This window comes from Adiantum capillus-veneris, chromosome 14 (genome assembly GCF_014529385.1).
Source record: "Adiantum capillus-veneris isolate H3 chromosome 14, ASM1452938v2, whole genome shotgun sequence".
NCBI classification, from domain to species: Eukaryota; Viridiplantae; Streptophyta; class Polypodiopsida; order Polypodiales; family Pteridaceae; genus Adiantum; species Adiantum capillus-veneris.
In genome coordinates this window covers 113,584,609-113,607,797 of record NC_140944.1, presented here as the reverse complement: position 1 = coordinate 113,607,797, position 23,189 = coordinate 113,584,609, and positions in this window count along the sequence as shown.

The following is a 23,189-nucleotide window of genomic DNA, read 5'->3' as shown; positions in this document are numbered from 1 at the left end:
CCATTTGAGATAATTTGGGAAATTCCCGTTTCCGAAACTCTAAATGTTGTGAGCGGGATGGAAACACACACAAAGCATCTATAATCACGTGACACACACTCTTGGGATGATACACACACACACACACACACACACACATTATGGGGCACCACTCGGCTTACACAACCCACCTGGCCGAGACAGGGAACACACCGATGGAGTGAGAGGAGAGAGACTATTCATTTGCCCACTCAACACAAAGGCACACACACACACACATCCCAAAAAATTAGCTCAAAAGAGAAAGATTTATTATGATTAGATACAATTGAGCTTGGGCCAACATCAATGGAGAAAATAGCTCACACAATATGGATGAAATATGCTAGATACAATCACAAATTGGAGCAGAGACTTCGCTCACAGGAGAAACTTACATAGACAAAATAGTAGGAAAAAGTGAGGAATTTGGCAAAATGGACAGCACCATTGTGTCTGGAACGGCCAAAAAATCCCAGTCTACAATATCAAAGTGCTCAAATATGACTTCGAATGAGCAGTTTATGGCCAAAACAGGCTCCAAAAACAGCAAAAACTTAGTTGTGGCTGTTCTTCCTCTTCTCTCCACACTTTGCTAGTTTTTTTCTCATTTTTTTCAGTGTCCACACTTCAATTTTTTCCCTTGGGTACCTTTGGCCTTTTGATTGACTCAAACGGACCCCAAACGGGCCAAAAAATGCCCACGCAGCACGTTTTTGTTACTACATCCATCCACACACCTGGCACTCAACGTTTTTCAATAATGCATCCCGCAATCACCTAAAGTGGCCCCCAAATATAGTTCTCATGATGACCTTTTCCATAATTCATCACAAGAAAACACCCACGTTGTGTCCGTACTTATTCACGTGCAAGTCTTGACCCCATTCGACCTCTTGACGCCATTGGACGTCATCTGACGCACCTGCTTACCTCATGGCATGCGCTTGCTGATAGCTTCCGCAAGAAGTTTTATGTGCAACCAACTCCTTATTTTTCTTAAAAAAATACACTAGTACTAGTGACAATGAAAATCGATGTACTATGTACACGCTGTCCTACTTCTACACATGTGGGCCCCACGTAACCACCAGGTTCTAGAAAATGGGCAATTCTTTATTTGATGCACCATGCATGTGTATGTACATATGTGCAATGAGTTCTTCCAAAAAACTCCTAACATAATATGCCCATCCCCTAGCCTGCTAGATCATTCATGATCAGCAGGCAACAAAAAGAGATATGAGACTCGCAGCATCACATGTCTCCTCATCCCTCACAGATATCACTTGTTGTGCAGACCACTCATCTTGCTCCACCATCATTAATCTAGCATGATATAGTTTAAGATGCAATCCATCTACCCTTGACTTATGTAGAATCCCATCTAGGTTAGCCAACTGATATGTACCATTAAGAAAACACTCAACTACCTTGAAAGGGCCTTCCCACTTAATTTGAAACTTCTTTTGGAATGCCTTGTCCAGCTTATTGTTGTAGCACAAAACCAAGTCATGTTTCTTGATACCCTTACTTTTGACCATTTCATTTATCTTTGCTAAAGCTTTATATTGCATCTACCCATAATGTTCCAATGCACTCATCCTATCCAGTTGAACCTCTTGTAATTGTAAGAGCCTCTCTTTGAATGGATCACTGGACTGCCCAAACAACTTTTCTAGCATCTTGACAGAAGTAAACTCTACTTCCACAGGCAATAGTGCTTAATTTCCATATACCAAATGAAATGGAGTAAACCCTATACCTGTCTTTACCGAAGTACGGTAAGCCCATAATGCACTAGACAATTCCAAATCCCAATTCTTTCCTTGGTGCTCTGTCACTTTTGAAAGAATTTGTACCAAATCACCATTAAATCTTTCATTTAAGCCATTACATTGTGGATAATAAGGAGTGGTATGCTAGTGTCTAATCTTCATCTTCGCGCATAAAAAGTCTAATAGTTTAGCTCTAAATCCTGGCCCCTTGTCCGAAAGTAGCTCTAGTGGCACCCCAAACTTGCAACATATTTCATTGTACATAAATTTTTTCACATCCTTTGCAGTGATTTATTTTACTGCTATAGCCTCTGGTCATCTAGAGAGAAAGTCCATTGCAGTCAAAATATAGCTTTTGCCCCTGCTTGTGATAGGTAACGGGCCTATTGCATCAATCCCCAACTTTTCAAACACATCAAATGCCATAATGGTTTTTTGTAGCTCTGGCTTCAACACTCTCTTTCCAAATTCTTCACACCTATTGCAAGACCTACCAATGGTGAACATCCTTGTGCAAACTAGGCCATACATATCCCTCTTGCAAGATCTTATGCAAGCTGATCTTTAGAGCAAAATGTCCGCCACATGCACCTTCATGATTCTCTTCCAACACTGTGTAAAGATCCTCCCGCCAAGGTACACGTCTCAACACGAGATCAGCCCCTTATGTACAAGACATCACTACTCAATTTGTACATGGATGCTCTACACACAAAACCATACTTCTTAGACATCTGAATGTCCTTTGGAATGATTCCTGTTAGTAAAAACTCCTCTTCTTGAGCCAAACTTTCCCGGCCATGATAAAGAGGTAAATTGGTCCTGAACACAAATAGCTCTCAATCATGCTTTGAGCTGCTTCAATAGCCTCTTCATTTAGAGCACGTTCAATGTGTCTAATGCTCCATGCTTCAAACTTTTTAACAGGTCTTTAATTCTGAAACAAATTTCCTTCAATGAGGTGTTCTTGCTCTTCCACACACCTAGCACTTGCTTCACAATTAACAAGGCATCACCTTTTATGCTCAATCTTCTAATACCCTACTTCAAACAAATGTGTAATCCAGCTTCCAACATAGCATATTCAGCCCCATTGTTACTATGCGCATCCAATTTGAACCCTCTCTTGTATACTAGCTTCCCCTTTGGATCATAAAGTGATATAGCCCTTGAAGCCGCATCATGGCTCTTTCTGTATGAGCCATCAAAGAACAACACATGTGCATCGCTAATCTATGGTACTTCTTCAACTACCCTTTTCACCACCTCTTCCTTAACAAGGAGGGGATTCTCCTTGTAAGTCAACAAATCAACTAGGGTAGCTCTTGTACTGTCTTCCACAAAAAAAGAGAACTCGAACTCTTGCAGCTCAATTACCCATTGCTTGACCACATTTGACATGTTAGTGCCATTAATTAATTGTGGAAAAAGGTACAACTCGTCAAGAAAACAAAAGGTCATGGTAGCAAGTAATGATAAAATCATCGACAAGAAAATACTACACTAGCCATCACTAGCTCTACTTCCGAGAATTTTCTCTCTGCTACCAACTTCACTCGGCTTGCACAATACACTGGCCTCATATAATGGTTGCCCTTCCCCTTTAGCAATAGCATGGCTCCAATGGCATCATCCCCTACTGATGGATTTACATAAAACACTTGCTCCCAATCAAGATCCTGCATGGCTGACAACCCCCCTAACACCTCTTTCATCTCTTGAAATACTTCTTCACACTTGTCATCCCATTGCAATGGATCATGCTTTGCCACTTGTTGTAATGGATAAAGGATTTGTGAAGACAATGGAATAAACTGTGCCAAGTACTTGACTTTGTGTATAAAGGTTGCCAATTTCTTTGTACTTGTAGGTTATGGAAGAAGAATAATAGACTTAACCTTGTCTGGATCAGCCTCAATGCCATTTTCTGACAGGATATGGCCCAATAACTTCACCCTTGGTTGTGCTAGATGACTTTTCCTTGGATTTAGTTGTCCTCCACATTCATCATATCAAGCCAATACCATCCGCAGCTTCTCATGGTGTTCAGTCCTACTACTGTAGACATAGAAGTCGTCCATAAAAGCTTTAACACATCTACCAATGAATGGTGTCAATACCCAATTTGCTCTCTCTTGATAGAAAGATGGTCCATTTGTTAACCCAAATGGAAATATTGTGTATCAATAACAACCCCATGGTGTAATGAAAGTTGTCTTTGTTCGGTCTTTAAGAGAAATCTTCAATTGAAAATAGCCTGAAAAACCATCACACACATTGTACCTCTCATAACTTGCCACTGAATCCAAGATCTGATCAATAAATGAAAGAGGATATGGGTTCTTCCTAGTGGCTGCATTTAAGGGTTTAAAATCTACGCAAATCCTCCACTTTCCATCCTTCTTTGGGTTGACTACTATTGGACTCACCCATTCTGTGGTCTCCACTGGGACTATAAACCCTGCCTTCAATAAATTTCCCACCTCTTCCTGCAAGGATTCTATCTGCTCTTGACCCATCCTTCTTAGCCTTTGTTGCACTAGCTTAGCACCTTCTTTCAGCTCTATATGCATATCTTCTCCTTTGAACCCTCTAATATCCTCATATGAAGTAATGAACAAATCAAGAAAATTAGCCAGCATGTAAAAATATATCTCCTTCTCCATAATTGAGAGGTCTCCACTGATCGTTTGTGTCATCAATTCCTGCTTCTTTGACAATTCAACCTTAGTTTGCATCAACCCTTCAATCACATCATAAGGCCTTTCACTTTCATCTTCAATATCATTTGAAAATGGAACTAAACCAGACTCCTGGATTTCTTTGTCCATCACAAGAAATGAAACATCAACATCCTCATCACTGCTAGTAGTACTATCAATGTCCTCGTCAGACACTATGGAATAGTCTTCATCACTAGACTCATCCTCATCTTCAGAAAGTTCCTCCATTTATTTCCTTGTGTCCATATTATGTAGCTTCTTGGAACCTATCTTTCCATAGAGGCTAATCATACCACGTTGGTACAGCAAACACTGTCGACCCAGAGAGAAAGCCCGAAGCATGTACATGGAAGCTGGCAGGTGGGCAATAAAATACTTGTACAATTTCTTGATGCGAGTTGTGGCCAACACTGTCGGACAGTGTATGTCAAATGTGGATTTTGGTAGACCAAAGGTGGTTTTTGAGCTCAAGTACTGGTCGGGATACCTAGAAGTGTCAAAGAATGGTTGAGTGTAATCATCAGCGAGAGCCATGATGTGTACTATGTTGAATGCTTTCACTATTCTGGAAATTTCGAAGCTCCGTGGATGCATGAAGCCCAATGGTTAGCATCGACTCAATGGATGCGATTTGAAGGTTGCCAACACTCGTAGCAGTTCTGCTCTTTTTAGAGTGCGTGCGAGTATGTGGAGGTTAATATAGTGTTTTCATTGGATGCATGTTATTCACCGAGCAATTCAAGCGTGTGATAGGAGACCTAATGGAGATTTTTTCCAAAAAAATAATGGAGCAAAAAAATTTAACGCTATTGATAGAAGGTGGGTGGCGGTTTTGAGAATGACTGCATGGGAAGGAAAGGGCGATGTGTGGAGCAAAGGGCAGGACAGAGGAGGGAAACTGCATGAGTTGGAGGGCTCCAGTGGCATGCAAAGAGGAGGGGCCATATCATGTGTGGGGGTTCGAACCTACAGGGGGCTCGAGACCGCAGGAAGGAGGGGGCCTTTGAGATTTGATGAAAGTTTTGAGCAGCTGGTGGCCGCCAAGACAGTGTCTTCTATCCTTGAGTTTTTCAATCTTTTTCTCTCATTTTCTTATCTAATGTGGTCTGGTATATGTGTATCTCCGAGGGTGATGGTTGTATATGTGCTTTCTATACGGATGTCGATGTGTACAAGTTTGCAAACTTGAAGGCAAACATGTGTATGTCAAAGATTGGGTAGGAGTTTTTAGTGTCGATTGGTATTGGATTGCCTATATGTTACATGGTGCTCTACAGGGTTATAGATGGAGGCTATCATGACATGCTTTGCAAGGGAATTGGTGTAGTCGGTTGGTTGTGTATGAGTTATGGCAACAATTGTTAGCAGATTAGGCCTCTTTGTGTATGTCAAATAGGGGATAGGGGTGCCGTGAAATCATCGGGTTATAAAGAGGTAGGTATATTGTGTGCTGGTGGTTTTCCCATTTCCCCCTTTCGAACATATCCAATCTTGAATAGCTCCCACTGCACGTAACCATGGTCTACACAGTATAATAGGATATACTCCCAACCCTACTGGCATAACTTGAAGAGTAACAAAAACCATTGGTTCATGATGAACCCTGACATCGGACCTTGCAAAGAATCCAAAGACTCTACTCCTAGCTGACTGATTCCTCTCAGCCTCCACTCTTTGTTCCTCACTACATCTAGTGCATCTTCATATGTCCTAAGCTTCTTTATCTCCACTCTTGTATATTCTCCCAAAGACCAGTCGAGAACCTATCCTTCTTCATCATGTCAGGTGGGGCTACCTATGGTGCTCAGGCCTTGTACATCCTCTCCCATGCCATTGAAAACTTACTTATGTATGCATCTACTGGCTCACCTTCCCTTTGCACCACACCTTGTACTTCTTGCCACACTTTGTCAAGATCTTCTGTCTTCACAAACTCCACTTCCAATCCATGCCTTAGATTGTCCCAACTTAATCTCACAGGTGATCAGCCACACGCAACTCCTCTTCAAATGCTTTGGACCAAACTCGTGCATCACTCTTCAAACAAATCTGGAGAAGACGTAAAATCTGTGCCGGATCATTAATCTGATTGCTAATGCAAGCAACCTCCATCTTTTCCAAAAAGTCTTTCACACCTTCATCACTTCTTCCATGAAATTCTAGATAAGAGAAAGCCATGGCTACCTAAGTTTCAATGCTTTGAGAACCCCTTCTAACACAGGTGCAAGAACCCAAAACGTTTTACTAACTCAATCCCCAGAAACTTCAATGGAGCTCGTCTTTAGATAAGGACAAATAGATGCACATCAAATGAGTTTTCATAGTTAATCATCGGAACTACAATAGGAAAAGGGGATTCCAGTATCTCTCTTAATCTTCTTGGCCCAAACATAAAGACTATGCGCCGCTGAAAAAAATTATTTGTGGACTCATGAACATTTATCTGGATTCCTTGTGTTAAATGAAAAATGGTGAATTGAGGTCCATCGTGATTATCCATTAAAGGCCAACCATGCCGTCCCAATAAAGCACACTTGACTAATTACCCTCTGATTTTGCCAGAATTTCAGCAGCGTAACAGCATAAATGGCTCAAAAGACCCAAAAACCAACCATCACAACTTGGAAAAATTTTGGCAAATTTTCCTCATAAGTAGCATTAGGAGATTCCAGAGGTCTTTTGGAGGGCCTTTTGGAAGAGAGAGGAAAATAAGCTCCTCCAATGAGAGAAGAGCCTACGTTACGTAAAAAAATAGATTGATATTAACAAAAATATAAAAGGTGTCCCTCTCCTCATTTAATAATCTAGTGATCCTTGAAGACGATCACTCTCTTTCATTTAATGCGAGCACCTTTTTCAGAAGGTAGATGCGGTGCATTTGATACGGCTTACGTCATCACTAGAATTCAAAAAGTTACAAAACTATCAACTGGTGGAAGATTTTGAAACTTTTGATACTGTCAATGCGTCCGGAACGCCCAAATATCCTAGAAATGAATGCCCAATTCCCTAGCTCCGACATCCAAAGAGGCAAAGAATGTCAAAAACCCCTAAAAGAACATTTTACTAACGGCGCGCGAGGGGGCATTCCAAAATTTTGGAATGCCTCATCGCGCGCGGTTAGTAAAAAGCCCCTTTTTTCCTCTTTTAGAGAGCTTTTTGAGAGGAAAATGTCAAAAAATCTCTAAAAAGGCCTCCATCTATCACATAGGTTTTTTCTTCATCATCTTAGCCTTAGAGATCATAATTTCGGGTCTATAAGAGTGAGCACACACACCCATTTTTACAATTCTACAAAGTGCATTTTGATCACACACACACACACACACACAGACAGACAAATATAACATACACACAAACACACAGAGACACAAATATAACATACACACACACAGACACACACACACAGAGACACATACACTCACAAACACACAGACACACAAATATAACATACACACACACACACACAAACACAAAGAGCCCCTCTCTCTCTCTCTCTCTCTCTCTCTCTCTCTCTCTCTCTCTCTCTCTCTATATACTATAGGCGCGCGTAGAGAGGCACAACCGGTGTGCATGTTTCTATGCGCGCCTTTAGTATTGTGCATCCACCAGTGTATGTGTTTATGTGTGTATGTGTGAGTGTTATAGAGAGAGGAAGTAAGGCGGGGGAAAGAGAGAGAGAGAGAGAGTCTTTCTGTTACCTTATACTAACGGCGCGAGGAGGTGTTTTTTGAGGTCAAAACATGCTCCACACGCGCCGTTAGTAATGGGAGTCTCTCACTCTCTCTCTCTTTAAATATACTAAGCTATAGAAAGGAGAGAGAGAGAGAGAGAGAGAGAGAGAGAGAGAGAGAGGGAGAGATAGAGAGCATGGTGCAAAAGTGCAATAGAGAAACATGGGTAGGCTTTCTTGAAAGATAATTGTTCAAAATCACTAAAAGGAGCTTTGTAGTAATGACGCGCAGAGGGGCATTCTAGCATTTTAGAATGCCTCCTCGCGCGCCTTAAGTAAAAAGCCCATTTTTTGGGGTTTTTTGATATTTTTTGCCTCTCCGGATGTCGGAATGAGACAAGTAGACATTCGTTTTTAGGGTATTTTGGCATTCCGGACGCATTGGTGGTGTCAAAAGCCTCAAAATCTATCACTATTTGATAGTTTGTGACTTTTCAACTTTCAATGATGACGTAAGCTGCCTTGAATGCGCCGCACCTGCCTCCTGAAAAAGACGCTCACATTAAATAAAAAAGTGACCGTTTTCAAGGACGATTGGGAATACAAATCTACTTTTTAAAGTGTCTGGTTGTCTTTTTGGACGTACTCACAAGGTGCAAGTGCATTTTAAAAAAAGTTTCTAGAGAGAGAAATACAATTTCTTACAAGGCCCTCCAAATGACCTCCGAAATTTTCTAATGAGCAGTAAGAACCCAAATATAGACTATATATATATGCATAACCTGCCAACAATAGAACCCGAGCATCAAGTAGGAATCACTAGTACATAGCCTATGGTGAGGTCACAAAAAGGGTGTTCCAGCCACCTGTATCAGCGAAAGAATCTCACATTTGATAATTCCCCAGCTCAATAAAACCTCACGCTATCGACCCTCTCATGAAGCTTATGCAAATCTTGTATAGTCAAGTCTCAGAAATGACTATCTTCCAGACCAAGTCTCAGAAATGGTTGGGACTACCAAGTAAAACCAAGTATGGCTCCACAAAAGCATACAATGGTAGTATCCACAAGTAACATACAATACCAGACAATGTACTCAAACAGGCACCAAATGATGCATACCAACAGCAACTGCAAGTGACTCCCACTTGCCAGTATATCACTCTACTCCAGCTACCTGTACCTGTGTGAATCACATGTACTTGTACCTGTAACCTGTAACCTGTAATCTCGAATCCCGAAGCCGAAGGTACTCAAAGAAGATCCTCAATGAGGGACACCAAAAGAATGTGAGCGAGATGGAAACACACACAACACATTTATAATCACCCAACACACACTCTTGGGATGATACACACACACACACACACTATGGGGCACCACTCGGCTTACACAACCCACCTGGCAAAGACAGGGAACACATCGATGGAGTAAGAGGAGAGAGACTATTCATTTTCCCACTCAACACAGAGGCGCGCACACACACACATTCAAAAAAATCAATTCAAAAGAGGAATATTTCTAATGATTAGATACAATTGAGCTTGCCCAACATCAATGGGGTAAATAGCTCACACAATATGGATGAAATATGCCAGATACAATCACAAATTGGAGCAGAGACTTCGCTCATAGGAGAAACTTACACAACCAAAATAATAGAAAAAAGTGAGGAGTTTGGCAAAATGGACAACACCATTGCGTCTGGAACCGCCCAAAACCGCAGTCTACAATATCAAAGTGCTCAAATCTGACCTCGGATGAGTAGTTTATGGCCAAAACAGGCTCCAAAAACAGCAAAAACTTAGTTGCGGTTGTTCTTCCTCTTCTCTCTACACTTTGCTGGTTTTTTTCTCAATTTTTTCAGTGTCCACACTTCACTTTTTTCTTTGGACACCTTCGGCCTTTTGATTCACCTCAAACGGACCCCGAACATGCAAAAAATGGCCATGCAACACGTTTTTGTTACCCCTCTACATCCATCCACACACCTGGCACTCAACTTTTTCCAATAATGCATCCCGCAATCACGTAAAGTGGCCCCCAAATATAGTTCTCATGATGACCTTTTTCATAATTCATCACAAGAAAACACCCACGTTGTGTCCGTACTTATCCACGTGCAAGTCTTGACCCCATTCGACCTCCTGACACCACTAGATGTCATCTGACGCACCTGCTTACCTCATGGCGTGTGCCCGCTAATAGCTTCCTCGAGAAGTTTTATGTGATACCAACTCCTCATTATGATAAAAAAAATACACTAGTCTTGGTGACGATGAAAATCGATGTACTATGTACACGTTGTCCTACCTGTACACATGTGAGTCCCACGTAACCACCTGGCTCTGAAAAATGGGCAATTCTTTATTTGATGCACCATGCATGTGTATGTACATATGTGCAATCACTTCTCCCAAAAAAATCCTAACAACGTGTATGCTAGGATTGTGTTATTTAACGATTTCTAAGCTCTAGTTGCCTTTTATTTAAATAAATTATCATGATTGTATGAGTCAATTTAGATTCTGTACTATAAAATTTATAAATAAACCTCCAATATAGTTCTTTTAAAAAGTATTTGTATGACATCAATGCTTTTCAAGCTTCTAGAAATAGCTTGTCAAAAATTGAGGTGTCAAAAAAACCAATTGATATGGTTTTTAAGAAACATATAGATTGATTACAGCAATTAAAAAAGATAATATGTAAAGAAAATATTATTATACTCTCTGGTCATAAATTTAATGGCCTTAATCCACGTATAACAAAGTATTTGGTCATGGTTTTGTAGCATGCTATCAAGTTTTTAATACACAATAATTTAAACAACATTCAAACTAACATTTCACAGTTAAAAGTCTAAACAATAATATAGAGTATCCTATGGCTATAAGACCATAAGATTCCATATATTGTACCTGTGGCCTTAAGGCCATATAGTACTCTTTGTAGATATATCTATGACTTGAAGATAATCCAAAATATGTCTCTTATGACATCAAGGCCATAGGGTTAGGATTGTTAGCAGGTCTCAAGGTATAAAGAGATCCATGGCTTCAAAGCCATATGGGACTTTAGTTATGTGCCACCCTATGGCCCTAAGGCTGTAGGTTGTCTTAGGGCCACAAGATATCGTTTATGCTAGTAAGAAACCCCTCTATGCTCTACATTGGCACTCTATGTCCCCAAGGGAACAAATTGTGCCTTATATGCTAGTAAGAAACCCTTTATTCTATATGTTGTCACCATATGGCCTTAGGGCATAGGGTGCCCTCTGTGCTAGTAAGAAATCCTCTATGCTCTATGTTTGCACCCTATGGAACTAGGGCCACAAGGTACCCTCTATGCTAATAAGAAATCCTCTACACTCAATATTGAGACCCTGTGGCCCCAAGGCCATAGAATATCCTCTATGGTAGTGAGAAAAATCCACTATGCTCTATGTTCACAAACAATTAAAAAGTCTAAACAATAATATAGAGTATCCTATGGCCGTAAGACCATAAGATGTCATCTATTGCACATATAGTTCCATTTGGTCTTTTATTTAACTATACAAAGTTAAATGAGGAACTTACATAGATAAACTATCATGATTCTAACTTTGAATCTGTTACTTAACATAAAAATACAATATAAAAACTCTTAATATAAGTTTGTGCCAAAGAATCTATCTTAAGATAAAGATTTTTTACATCAAGTACATGCTTAAAAATTCATTCAAAGGTTTTAGAGATGGTGTCTCAAAAAAAGGAGGTGTTTAAGAACACCATTTGATGTGAATAATAAGAAGCATATACATTGATTATGTCAAAATAGTATAAAGTGTAGACACAAAGATTACCAGCAACAACTTGACAGTTTCATAAAAATGATGGTCTTCATTGCATGTACAACAAAGTACTAACTAGAAAGAGTATGATATCTTCAAGATTGAGGGTGTTCAAAAAACACCATTTTGTAACACTACCAAATGTCAAGAACATTCTGATTGTTTGCATCACTGAATAAAGACAATTACTAAGAAGAAAAAGTTAACAATACCATAGAAGCATCAAATAATGAAACCAAAAAACTTGAATGAGAGAAGTCTCCTCACAATAGAATACACTTCATAAAAAACTTATTTTAAATGTTTTTCAAGCTATTCCACAACTTTCCATCAAGTTTAGAATTTGAAAAGTACACAATGCCAAATATTTGGTAGATGCTATTTAGAATACTTAACCACTACACTTAAAGTGGCCTCCTTCTCTTGAGATTTTGAATCCTTTCAGACATATAACATTGCATTACATAGTGAGTCTCGGGATCTGAATGGAACATTACAAAATTTCTTATGGTATAGTCTCTCTTGTCTTTAGCATATAACCATGGAACAATTTCATCTTTTAAAAAACTTTGAAGCAATTGAGTAGGGTGGCTCCAAAACTTTGGAAAAATAAATAGGTTCCTTGCATATTCCACATCACTTAGTATGGACTATCAGACTATCATCCAAATATTATAGTGTTGCCCCCATCTAAATAATCAAATAGCTTCCATATGGCCGAAAGATTTTTGTGATAGGCTCTTTTGTAAACCGATCATGAAATTTGAATTTTGGCATCACCTATTATCCATAATCATCTTGAATTTGTGACTTTGTGTAGGAAAACAGGTCCTGATTATGTGTTGAGCTTTTTGTAAACAATGGCAACTCCAAATCCAAACCTCAAAGAACTCAAAGCAAAAGCTTAAGAAATACTCTACATCTGGACACACTGCATACACCTCATTGTTATCTTTTACAATGCACATGTACTTGGTCCAAATTGGCCTTGAGTGAAGCTCAAATGTTTCAAGAAGCACACCCTCTAAATCCAAGATAAGTGTTTTTTTCTATTCTTGTTTGAAAGATTCTGGTAGATAATGAAACCATTGCTCTTGGTTTGAATGTGATACTTGATGTAATATGAGAGGAAGCTCCTCTATTTTGTGATCATCTAATAGCAAAACATTTTTTCTTAGAAGCCCTGAAATGATTTTAAAAAAAAGTTAAGATAGAGATCTTAAGTGTGTTGAAGACCTTAGGGACATAGGGTGCTAATTTGTGGTTACACTTAGTAAGTCTTATGCAACAACACATGCCAACCTATGACCCTATGGCCTTAGAGTCATAGGGTGTTGAGACCATAAAGTGAAAATTCCCTAAGGTCATAGAGCAAGATGACCTTATGACCATGTAGATTTTCCTTGATGTCACAATGAACTCAAATTTCAAAGCAGAAAACTATAAAACCCTTTTAAAAAAAAGAGCATTTGGCACACAAAACTCAAAATTTACTTAAAGCATTGAAAGACAAATTAAAAAACTATTAATCATTTACATCTTAATATATCTTGAAACCCTAAGAACTCTAACAAAGTCTCTAAGTACATAAAGATCTTTGTAAATGACAAAATGTTACAAAACATTGATCCATCATTTCTTGATGTAGGGATATTTGAGATCAAACTAAATTTTTAGATGCTTCACGTTGCACTTTTTTTTTGCCAAGGGAATGGGGATTTTGACAGAGAAAGAGAACATTTGCAAGAGATATTGAGCACTTGAAGCGAGATTGAAAGGTTGTTTTATTATAAATTTCCATGATCATACTCTCACTTGATTTGCCTTAAGGAGTTTTTTTGGCAGATTATGACGTGCTTGGAAGCATTGTTATAAAGCCCTTGACCTTGACAATTAAAGATCAAGATTGATCACTACTATAAGCGTACCATAAAGCTGGGCAAGACTTTGAAGAGGATGGTTGCCAATGGCCTCTTATTGTTTTTTGCATATCATCTGTGACTTTATCGTAGTGTGCGAGTTTGTGACTGCAAGAGTGTGTGTGTTTGTCAAAGGGAGTTCAGAGAATCCTTTGTCAAATATATAAAAAAAGTGCTTTAATATGTTTGTTTAATGTGATGCGGGGAGGGTACTGAAGATGTTGAGAGGGAGGCACCACCGTATGCAGGCCATCTAAGGGGTGGTGGACATAGGAGAGTCGCCATTTACAAGCTATGGGGGGGTGTAAACAAAAGCTTAAATAAGCTTTACATCAAGAAAAAAAGGAGAGAGACGGTCTTTTTTTAACGAAAAAGACGAGAGGTCGCCAGGTGCTCGAGAGAGTTGCCTCAGAGGGTGGTGCCGATGAGGAGATATAAGAATGAGAGAGAGATGGGGGAGTTGAGATAGACCATCCGAGATAGGCCGTATGTGAGAGAGAGGTTGAGGCTTGGCTACGAGTCTCGCAGCAGGCCAAGCCGAGTGTGAACGAGAGTGTTTGAGAAGGCTTGCTTAAATGGAAAAAGATGATTCAATGTTTGTTTGTGCATGCTGACGAGAGGGTGATGCCATCTGGGGGGCGTGTCAATTAGAGGATCGCAACTAGCAGAAGGGGTATGCATGGAGAGGATATGGGAGGAGTGTCGTCATCTGCAAATCCGTCAAGAGCAAGAGAGAGGGCATGGAGTTGTATCGTCAACTGAAAAAGTGTGAGGCCGAGAGGATGAGATTTTTTAAGCATTCCATGAGAGAGACGAGTTCTCCAGGGCGAGGAGGCCACAAGCTGAGCATGCCAAGGTAGGAGAACCGAGAGCGAGTGAGGGAGCCATCTGCTGGTTGTACCAAAAACGAGGAGAGAGAAGGTCATCCCTTTCTCTGTAGAGAATCAAAAAAGAGGGAATACAAAAAAGGGAAAGCTTAATAATGTCACTTAAGGAGGGATCCCATAGTTAGAAAGAGAAGGAGGAGAGAGCGAAACTCTCTCTGCATGATGGCATGAGAAGATACCATGATTGAATGAGGAGGGGGAGAGAGAGAGAGAGAGAGAGAGAGAGAGAGAGAGAGAGAGAGAGAGAGAGAGAGAGAGAGAGATTATTCTCTCCTTTTGGGTTTACATAGCCATTGAAGGCAGAAACTTCAGAGATTTCATTAATGTGATCACAAAAATGTGAACACATTAATGATCACGTTTCAAAATACGTGATCACGTTAAATATTCATGTGACTTCCGTTAACCTATAGTAATCATTTAGTTTGGTAATCCGGGTTGGGATTTTTTCATTTCTTAATGGGCTCAGTCTAGGGCTCACATAGTTTCCTAGTAAGCTCGTTAGAAAAAACACATCCCTTGGTGGGTTGCCACATCACTACTTATTGGCTTTTTTGTGATCACGTTAATTGTGATTTTGTGAATGTGAATCTAAACATTGTGATCACAAGAAATTTCACGTGATCATGTGAATATTAAATCCTTGGGAGAAAGAGGGAGAATGTGAGCACTTGCTTGGGATGTTGAAAGAAAGAGAGAGAGAGAGAGAGAGAGAGAGAGAGAGAGAGAGAGAGAGAGAGTGTGGGCTCTCCATTGCGACTCTCATCACTACAATTTTGGAGCATCGAGAGTCACTCATCAGCCATACACATACTACATCACATGTAACTTTGGTCCCATAGGTCATATTTGACCTCCAAGGACGATAATAAAATCTATCTATCTCTCTCTCTCTCTCTCTCTCTCTCTCTCTCTCTCTCTCTCTCTCTGCTTCAGCGAAAGCGAAACCCTAAGATCAACACCTTGTGTCCCTCCGAGGATCAAGGGCGGCCTGAGGAGGGGCGTCAAGCCCCCAAGATCGCCTACAACCACAAACCCGACGACCTGCTCGCGCTGCGTTTCTACTCGCCTCCCACACAATTCTCACCCAACCTCTCTGCACAGCCCGCCCACACAGTTTCTCGCCTTAAACCCGACTTCTCTGCACAGTGCCGCCTTGCCCGCCTCGACCCCGACTTCTCGCCCCTGCCCGCGACTTGGTGTTCCCCCGCCAGTATCCCCATTTGAGTGTAAGCCAATTGCAACCTAAGAGAGAGTGGTGTTTTCCCACCACTGCAAAAGTTCGTGGAGACATTCAGCCTTGGTTTCACTGCCGGTAACCTCCTAGCTGAAGCTCACCCACAATATGCAACCCCGAACAACAACCATGGCTACCCGAGCATCATCCCGCAGCAAGGCCACCTTTGCAGTGATTGTGGCAACGCCTCCCAAAATGGACAGCACCATCCGACTTCAGAATGAAGTCGAAAGACTCCACAAGGAAAATGACGAGCTGAAACAAAGGCTCGTAATGATTGAGACTCGGCTCACTGCAATGGAGAACTCCAAGAAGGAAGAAATGGAACAGATGGAAGCCAAGCTCAACAAAACAAAAGAAGAAGTAGAAACCACCCTCACAAAGGCGGTCAAAAATCAAGTACAGGAGGTCATTTTCAACAAAGTTGAGGATCGCGTGGCATCCACGCTACACGAACAACAACGGCAAGAGAACCTCGCCCTTAATGTTCGCATTGGCGGGCTTCCAAGCGATTGGAAAAGAGAGGGAGACCTCAAGTTCCATGAGTGCTTTACTCGCATCCAAGCAACAACCCCCATGATAGAGTGGGACCCAGCCACAATCACCTTCCTTACACATGAGCAACGCACCAACCATGCGATCTTCACTTTCAAGACCAAGGCGGACCGAATCAAAATCCTTGAGCAATCAAGGCTCCTCAAGGACACTAAAATCTGGTTTGCAGAAGACCTCACACCCACCCAACTCAAACACAAGAAGGTAGAACTACAAAAGGTACGAGAAGCGCACGCGGCAGGAAAATGGGCACTCTATCGAGGAGGTAAAGCCATTATCCAGGAGTTTCGAACTCCCAAAATGGCTCCCCCCTCTCTCTCTCCCCCTTAGGTTTTTGATTCTATTTATCATATCTTCCCTTTTGTTCACCCATCGTTGGACCCTCAGTCCTTAACTGAGATGTAACGTTTTGCTTTTCGGTCCCATAGGTCATATTTTACCTCCGTGGACGATAATTCTATCTATCTATCTATCTATCTCTCTCTCTCTCTCTCTGAATGATGAAGTGATCAATTTTTTTGTGGATAATCATTGATACGATTTGACACTGAGACTGCATTGCACATTCCTTAGCAGCAGATTTTAGCAGCGCATCTCTAGCCATACTTCTTTGTTGGTAGGCTTGGGTTGGGAGTTTGAGCATCTTTAGTCTTTGCTTGGTTTTTCTTGTCTAGGTCTGCTCCATGGACCAGGCCTAGAAAAATATCCATCAATGGCACGCCCGGTGGGACCCAGCTTCTAGCGTTTTCTCTTGAGCGAAGTACCTGCAATTCTCAGAGATCGAGCTAGTTTTTCCTTTTTGGGTATACCTGACTTTTAGGCTGGTTTCTTTCCTCGCACTCATTTAGGATGCTTGCATATCCAGGCAAGAGGACTCCAAAAAAAGGGTTATTTTAACGTTTGTTGCTACCCAGACCTTGAGCATTAATGATGATATTGATGAGCGTTTAGGTTTTTATAAAATTTGGGATGATTTTTTAACCCATTTGAGTGATGAATTTGATGAAGACGAGGGCATTTCCCTTGAGGATATTTCTTGGAGCGAAGTGTTGATAGAGAGTGTGACTCATGACGAGTGCATTTGGGATGGATTTTTAGAAAATTTAGTTAAGGATACCACTTCTCGCCAATGTATTCTTGAGGAGGAGGATGTTACCATATCTCTTCTTCTTTCCCACCCACCCACCCTAGTTGAGGAGGTGTTGTATGAGGGGGATTTTGATTCTTTTGACCATATTGATGATGCAATGCAACCTTTAGAAAGGGTGGCGTTGTCATGAGTTTTTTGGAGAAAGGGATTGCGCATATGTACATATACATGCATGGTGCATCAAATAAAGAATTGCCCATTTTTCAGAGCCACGTGGTTACGTGGGCCCCACATGTGTACAGGTAGGACAGGGTGTACATAGTGCATCAATTTTCACTATTACCAGTACCACTGTGTTTTTTCTACAATAAGTAGGAGTTGGTAGCGCATAAAATTTTTTGAGGAAGCTATCCACGGGCCGACGACATGAGGTAAGCAGGTGCGTCAGATGGCATCTAGTGGCGTCAGGAGGGCGAACGAGGTCAATATTTGCACGCGGATGAGGATGGACACAACGTGGGTGTTTTCTTGTGAGAGTTATGCAGAAAGGTCATCATTAGGACCACTTTTTGGGGCCACTTCACGTGGTTGCGAGACGCATTATTGAAAAGAAATGAGTGCCAGGTGTGCGGATGATGCAAAAAGGTGACAACTATGCACTACGAGGTCAGTTTTTGGCCTGTTCAGGGTCCGTTTGAGGTCATCTAAAAGGCCAAGGGTGCCCAACTATAAAAGCTAAGTGTGGAAACTGAAAAAACAGAGAGAAGACCAGAAAAAACGTGGAGAAGAGAGGAGGAACAGCCGCAGCTGTGTTTTTGGGGTTTTCGGAGCCTGTTTTGGCCGTAAACTGCTCATCCGAGGTTGGATTTGAGCACTTTGACATTGTAGACTGGGGTTTTGGGCTGTTCCGGACACGATGGCCCTGTCCATTTTGCCAAATTCCTCCCTCTTTTTCTTCTGTTTTGGCTGTGTAAGTTTCTCCTATGAGCGAAGTTTCTGCTCCAGTTTGTGATTGTATCTGGTATCTTTTACCCATATTGTGTGAGCTGTTTGCCCCATTGGTGTTGGCCCAAGCTCATTTGTATCTAAACATCAGAAATTCTCCTCTTTTGAGCTGAGTTTTTTGGGTGTGTGTGTGTGTGTGTGTGTCTGTGTGGAGTGGGCAAGTGGATAGTCTCTCTCCTCTCACTCCAAAGGTGTGTTCCCTGTCTCGGCCAGGTGTGTTGTGTAAGCCGAGTGGTGCCCCATAGTGTGTGTGTGTATCTTCCCAAGAGTGTGTGTCGGGTCGTTATAGAGGCGCTATGTGTGTTTTCATCCCGCTCACATTCTTTTGGTGGCCCCACGGAGGATCTTCTTTGAGTACCTTCTGCTTCGAGCTTCAAGCTTCGAGATTCGGGATTACAGGTTACAGGTTACAGGTTACAGGGACAGGTACAGGTACAAGTGATTCACACAGGTACAGGTAGCTGGAGTACAGTGATATACTAGCAGTGATGTCACTTGCAGTTGTTGTGGGTATGCATCACTTGGCGCCTATTTGAGCGCATTATCTGCTGGATTGTACGTTACTTGTGGAAACTTCCATTGTACGCATTTGTGGAGCCATACTTGGTTGTATTTGGCAGTCCCAGCCATTTCTGAGACTTGGTTTGGAAGATAGTCATTTTTGAGACTTGACTATATGCGATTTGCATTAGCCTTCGTGTGAGGGTCGATAGCGTGAGGTTTTTATTGAGCTGGGGGATTCTCAAATGCGGAGATCCTTTCGGTGATACAGGTAGCTAGAGCACCCTTTTTGTGACCTCGCCATAGGCTATGTACTAGTGAGTCCTACTTGATGCTCGGGTTCTATTGTTGACAGTTTATGCATACATAGACAGTCTATATTTTGGGTTCCTACTGCTCTACTTCTGGGGAAACTCTGTCGAAATTTTCCCAAGTTATGATGGCTGGTTTTTTGGTATTTTGAGCCATTTATGCTGTTATGCTGCTGAAATTTTGGCAAAATCAGAGGTTGAGTGAGGTGTGCCTTCTTGGGAGCTTCATGGTTGGCTTTAATGGATGATCAAAATGGCCCTCAATTCACTCCTTTTCATTTAACTCAAAGAATTCAGATTAATGTTCATGTGTCCAGGAAGATCTTTTTCCAGCAGCGCATAGTCTATATGTTTGGGCCAAGAAGATTGAGAGAGATCCTGGAATGTCCTTTGCCTGTTGTCATTCCGATGATTAACTATGAAAACTCATTTGATGTGCATGTGTTTGTCCTTATCTAAAGCTGAGATCCATTGAAGTTTCTGGGGATTGGGTCGTCAAAAGTTTTGGGTTCTTGCACATGTGTTCAAAGGGGTTCTCAAAGCATTGAAACTTGGGTAGCCATGGCTTTCTCTTATCCGGAGTTTCATGGAAGAAGTGATGAAGATGTGGAAGAATTTTTGGAAAAGATGGAGGTTGCCTGCATTAGCAACCAGATTCATGACCCTGCGCAGATGTTACGCCTTCTCCAAATTTGTTTGAAGAGTGATGCACGAGTTTGGTCTAAAGCATTTGAAGAGGAGTTGCGTGTGGCTGATCCACCTGTAAGGTTGAGTTGGGACAATCTACGACATGGGTTGGAAGTGGAGTTTGTGAAGATAGAATATCCTGACAAAGTGTGGCAAGAAGTACAGGCTTTGGTGCAAAAGAAAGGTGAGCTAGTAGATGCGTACACACGTAAGTTTTCATTGGCATGGGAGCGAATGTGCAAGGCCTTAGCACCACAGGTACCCCCGCCTGACATGATGAAGAAGGAAAGGTTCTTAGCTGGTCTTTGGGAGAATATACGTTGGAGAGTGGAGCTAAAGAAGCCTAGGACATATGAAGATGCACTAGAGGTAGCAAGGAACAAAGAGTGGAAGCTGAGGAAAATGAGCCAGTTAGGGGTGGAGTCTTTGCCAATGAGGTCTGAATTTTAGCCTATAAAGTCTTTACAAGGTCGCATGTCAGGGGTTCATCATGAACCAGTGGTTCCTGTTACTACTCAGGTTATGCCAGCAGTGGTCACTACATCGGTGCAAGATGATGGGCTAAGGCAAGACATGAGGCAAGTGGTAGATTTGATGAAGAATCTCAGCCTAAACATGCTAGGTCAAGTGGGAAATAATCGAGGTCGAGGGAGGTTTGCAAATCAGCCAGGAGGTGAAGAAAGGCCTAGGAATGGTGTTGGACAAAGCAATGGTAGGTTTTGGAGGCAGACGCCCACATGTTATAATTGTGGAGAGTTGGGTCACATCAACCCGCAATGTGATAAGCCACCAAGGATGGGGGGAGACATGTATCCATTGCCAAGACAGGTGCTAACTAGGTCAAATGATTATGGCATCGAAATTAAGGGAGACGAAGGAACCAGTGGACTGACCCAGGAGGAAAAGGGAAAGACAAAAGTGCTAAGTGTAGTCACCTTGGAGAAGGCATCAAAGCTAGAGGATACATTAGTGATGCCTATTGGGAAGAGGACTACAGAGGATAAGGAAGGAAGAAGTGCCCCAGGTCCTAGTAAGAAGAAAGGAAAGAGCCATGAAGGCGAGGATGTCAAGGCCAAGAGGAAAAGGAGAGCTCGTCGAAAGTTTCATGTTTCAGATTTTCCACTAGGGGATGGGCAATTAAGCTATGACTTGAAGGAGGATCTAATGAGCAGGAAGGCAGATGTTACTTTTGGGCAGCTTATAGAGATGGTGCCTAAGCTAAAGCGACAGTGGAAGAGGATGGTTAACCCAATGGAGAAAGAGCCAGAGAGAGGTGTTGGCAATGGATGAGCTACCAGACATTTATCCAATAGTAGATGTGTGGCATAAAAGGAAAAATTTGGGACAAGGTTATGTGGATGGCGGAGCCCAAATATGCGTCATAACACACTCATGCGTTGAGAAGATGGGTCTCACAGTGGCTGGGGGTTAGGGTTTCGGATCAGATTGGCAAACCATCAAAAAGTAAAATTCTTGGGTGTTGTAAAGAGCTTAGAAGTGGAGGCATATGATGCAAAGGCAGTGGTTGATTTTCATGTGATGCCATCAGGGTTGGGAGCATATCCTATTATACTGGGCAGACCATGGTTATGTGCAGTGGGAGCTATTCAAGATTGGCAACATGGTACGATTAGCCTCTATGGAAAGACAGGTACCAAGAAGCTTTATAATATGGACACAAGGAAACGATTAGAGGAGCTTTATGAAGATGAGGATGAGTCTAGTGATGAAGACTCTTCCACGGTGACAGATGAGGACAGTGATAGCACTACCAGTAGTGATGAGGATGCCGATCTTGCATTTCTTTTGATGGACAAAGAAATCCAGGAGATTGGTTTAGTTGCATTTGCGAATGAGGTTGAAGATGAAAGTGAAGGGCCTTATGAAGTGGTTGAAGGGCTGATGCAAACCAAGGTTGAGTTGTCAAAGAAGCAGGAATTGATGACACAAATGATCAGTGGAGACCTCTCAGCTATGGAGAAGGATATATATTTGCACATGCTGGCTAGTTTTCCTGATTTGTTCATTACTTCATATGAAGAGATCAGAGGGTTCAAGGGCAAAGAGATGCATGTAGAGCTGAAAGAAGGTGCTAAGCTAGTGCGGCAAAGGCTAAGAAGGATGGGTCAAGAGCAAATGGAAGCCTTGCGGGTAGAGGTGGACAAGTTATTGAAGGCAGGGTTCATAGTTCCAGTGGAGACCACAGAATGGGTGAGTCCAGTTGTAGTCAGTCCAAAGAAGGATGGGAAGTGGAGAATTTGTGTGGATTTTAAACCCTTAAACACAGCCACTAAGAAGAACCCATATCCTCTTCCATTCATCGATCAGATCTTGGATTCAGTGGCAGGTTATGAGAGGTACAGTGTGTGTGATGGTTTTTCAGGCTATTCTCAATTGAAGATTGCTCTTAAAGACCGCACAAAGACAACTTTTATTATGCCATGGGACTGCTATTGCTACACAGTATTGCCATTTGGGTTGTCAAATGGACCTTCCTTCTATTAAGAGAGAGAAAATTGGGTGTTGGAACCATTCATTGGTAGTTGTGTTAAAGCTTTTATGGATGACTTCTGTGTCTATAGCAGTAGGGCTGAACACCATGAGAAGCTGCAGATGGTATTGGCTCGATATGATGAATGTTGAGGACAACTAAATCCAAAGAAATGCCATCTAGCACAGCCAAGGGTGAAGTTATTGGGCCATATGGTGTCAGAAAATGGCATTGAGGCTGATCCAGATAAGGTTTAGTCTATTATTCTTCTTCCATCACCTACGAGTACGAAGAAATTGGCAACCTTTATACACAAAGTGAAGTACATGGCAAGGTTTATTCCATTGTCTTCTCAGATTCTTTATCCATTACAACAAGTGGCAAAGCATGATCCATTGCAATGGGATGACAAGTGTGAAGAAGTGTTTCAAGAGGTGTTAGGGGGTTTGTCAGCCATGCAGGCTCCTGATTGGGAGAA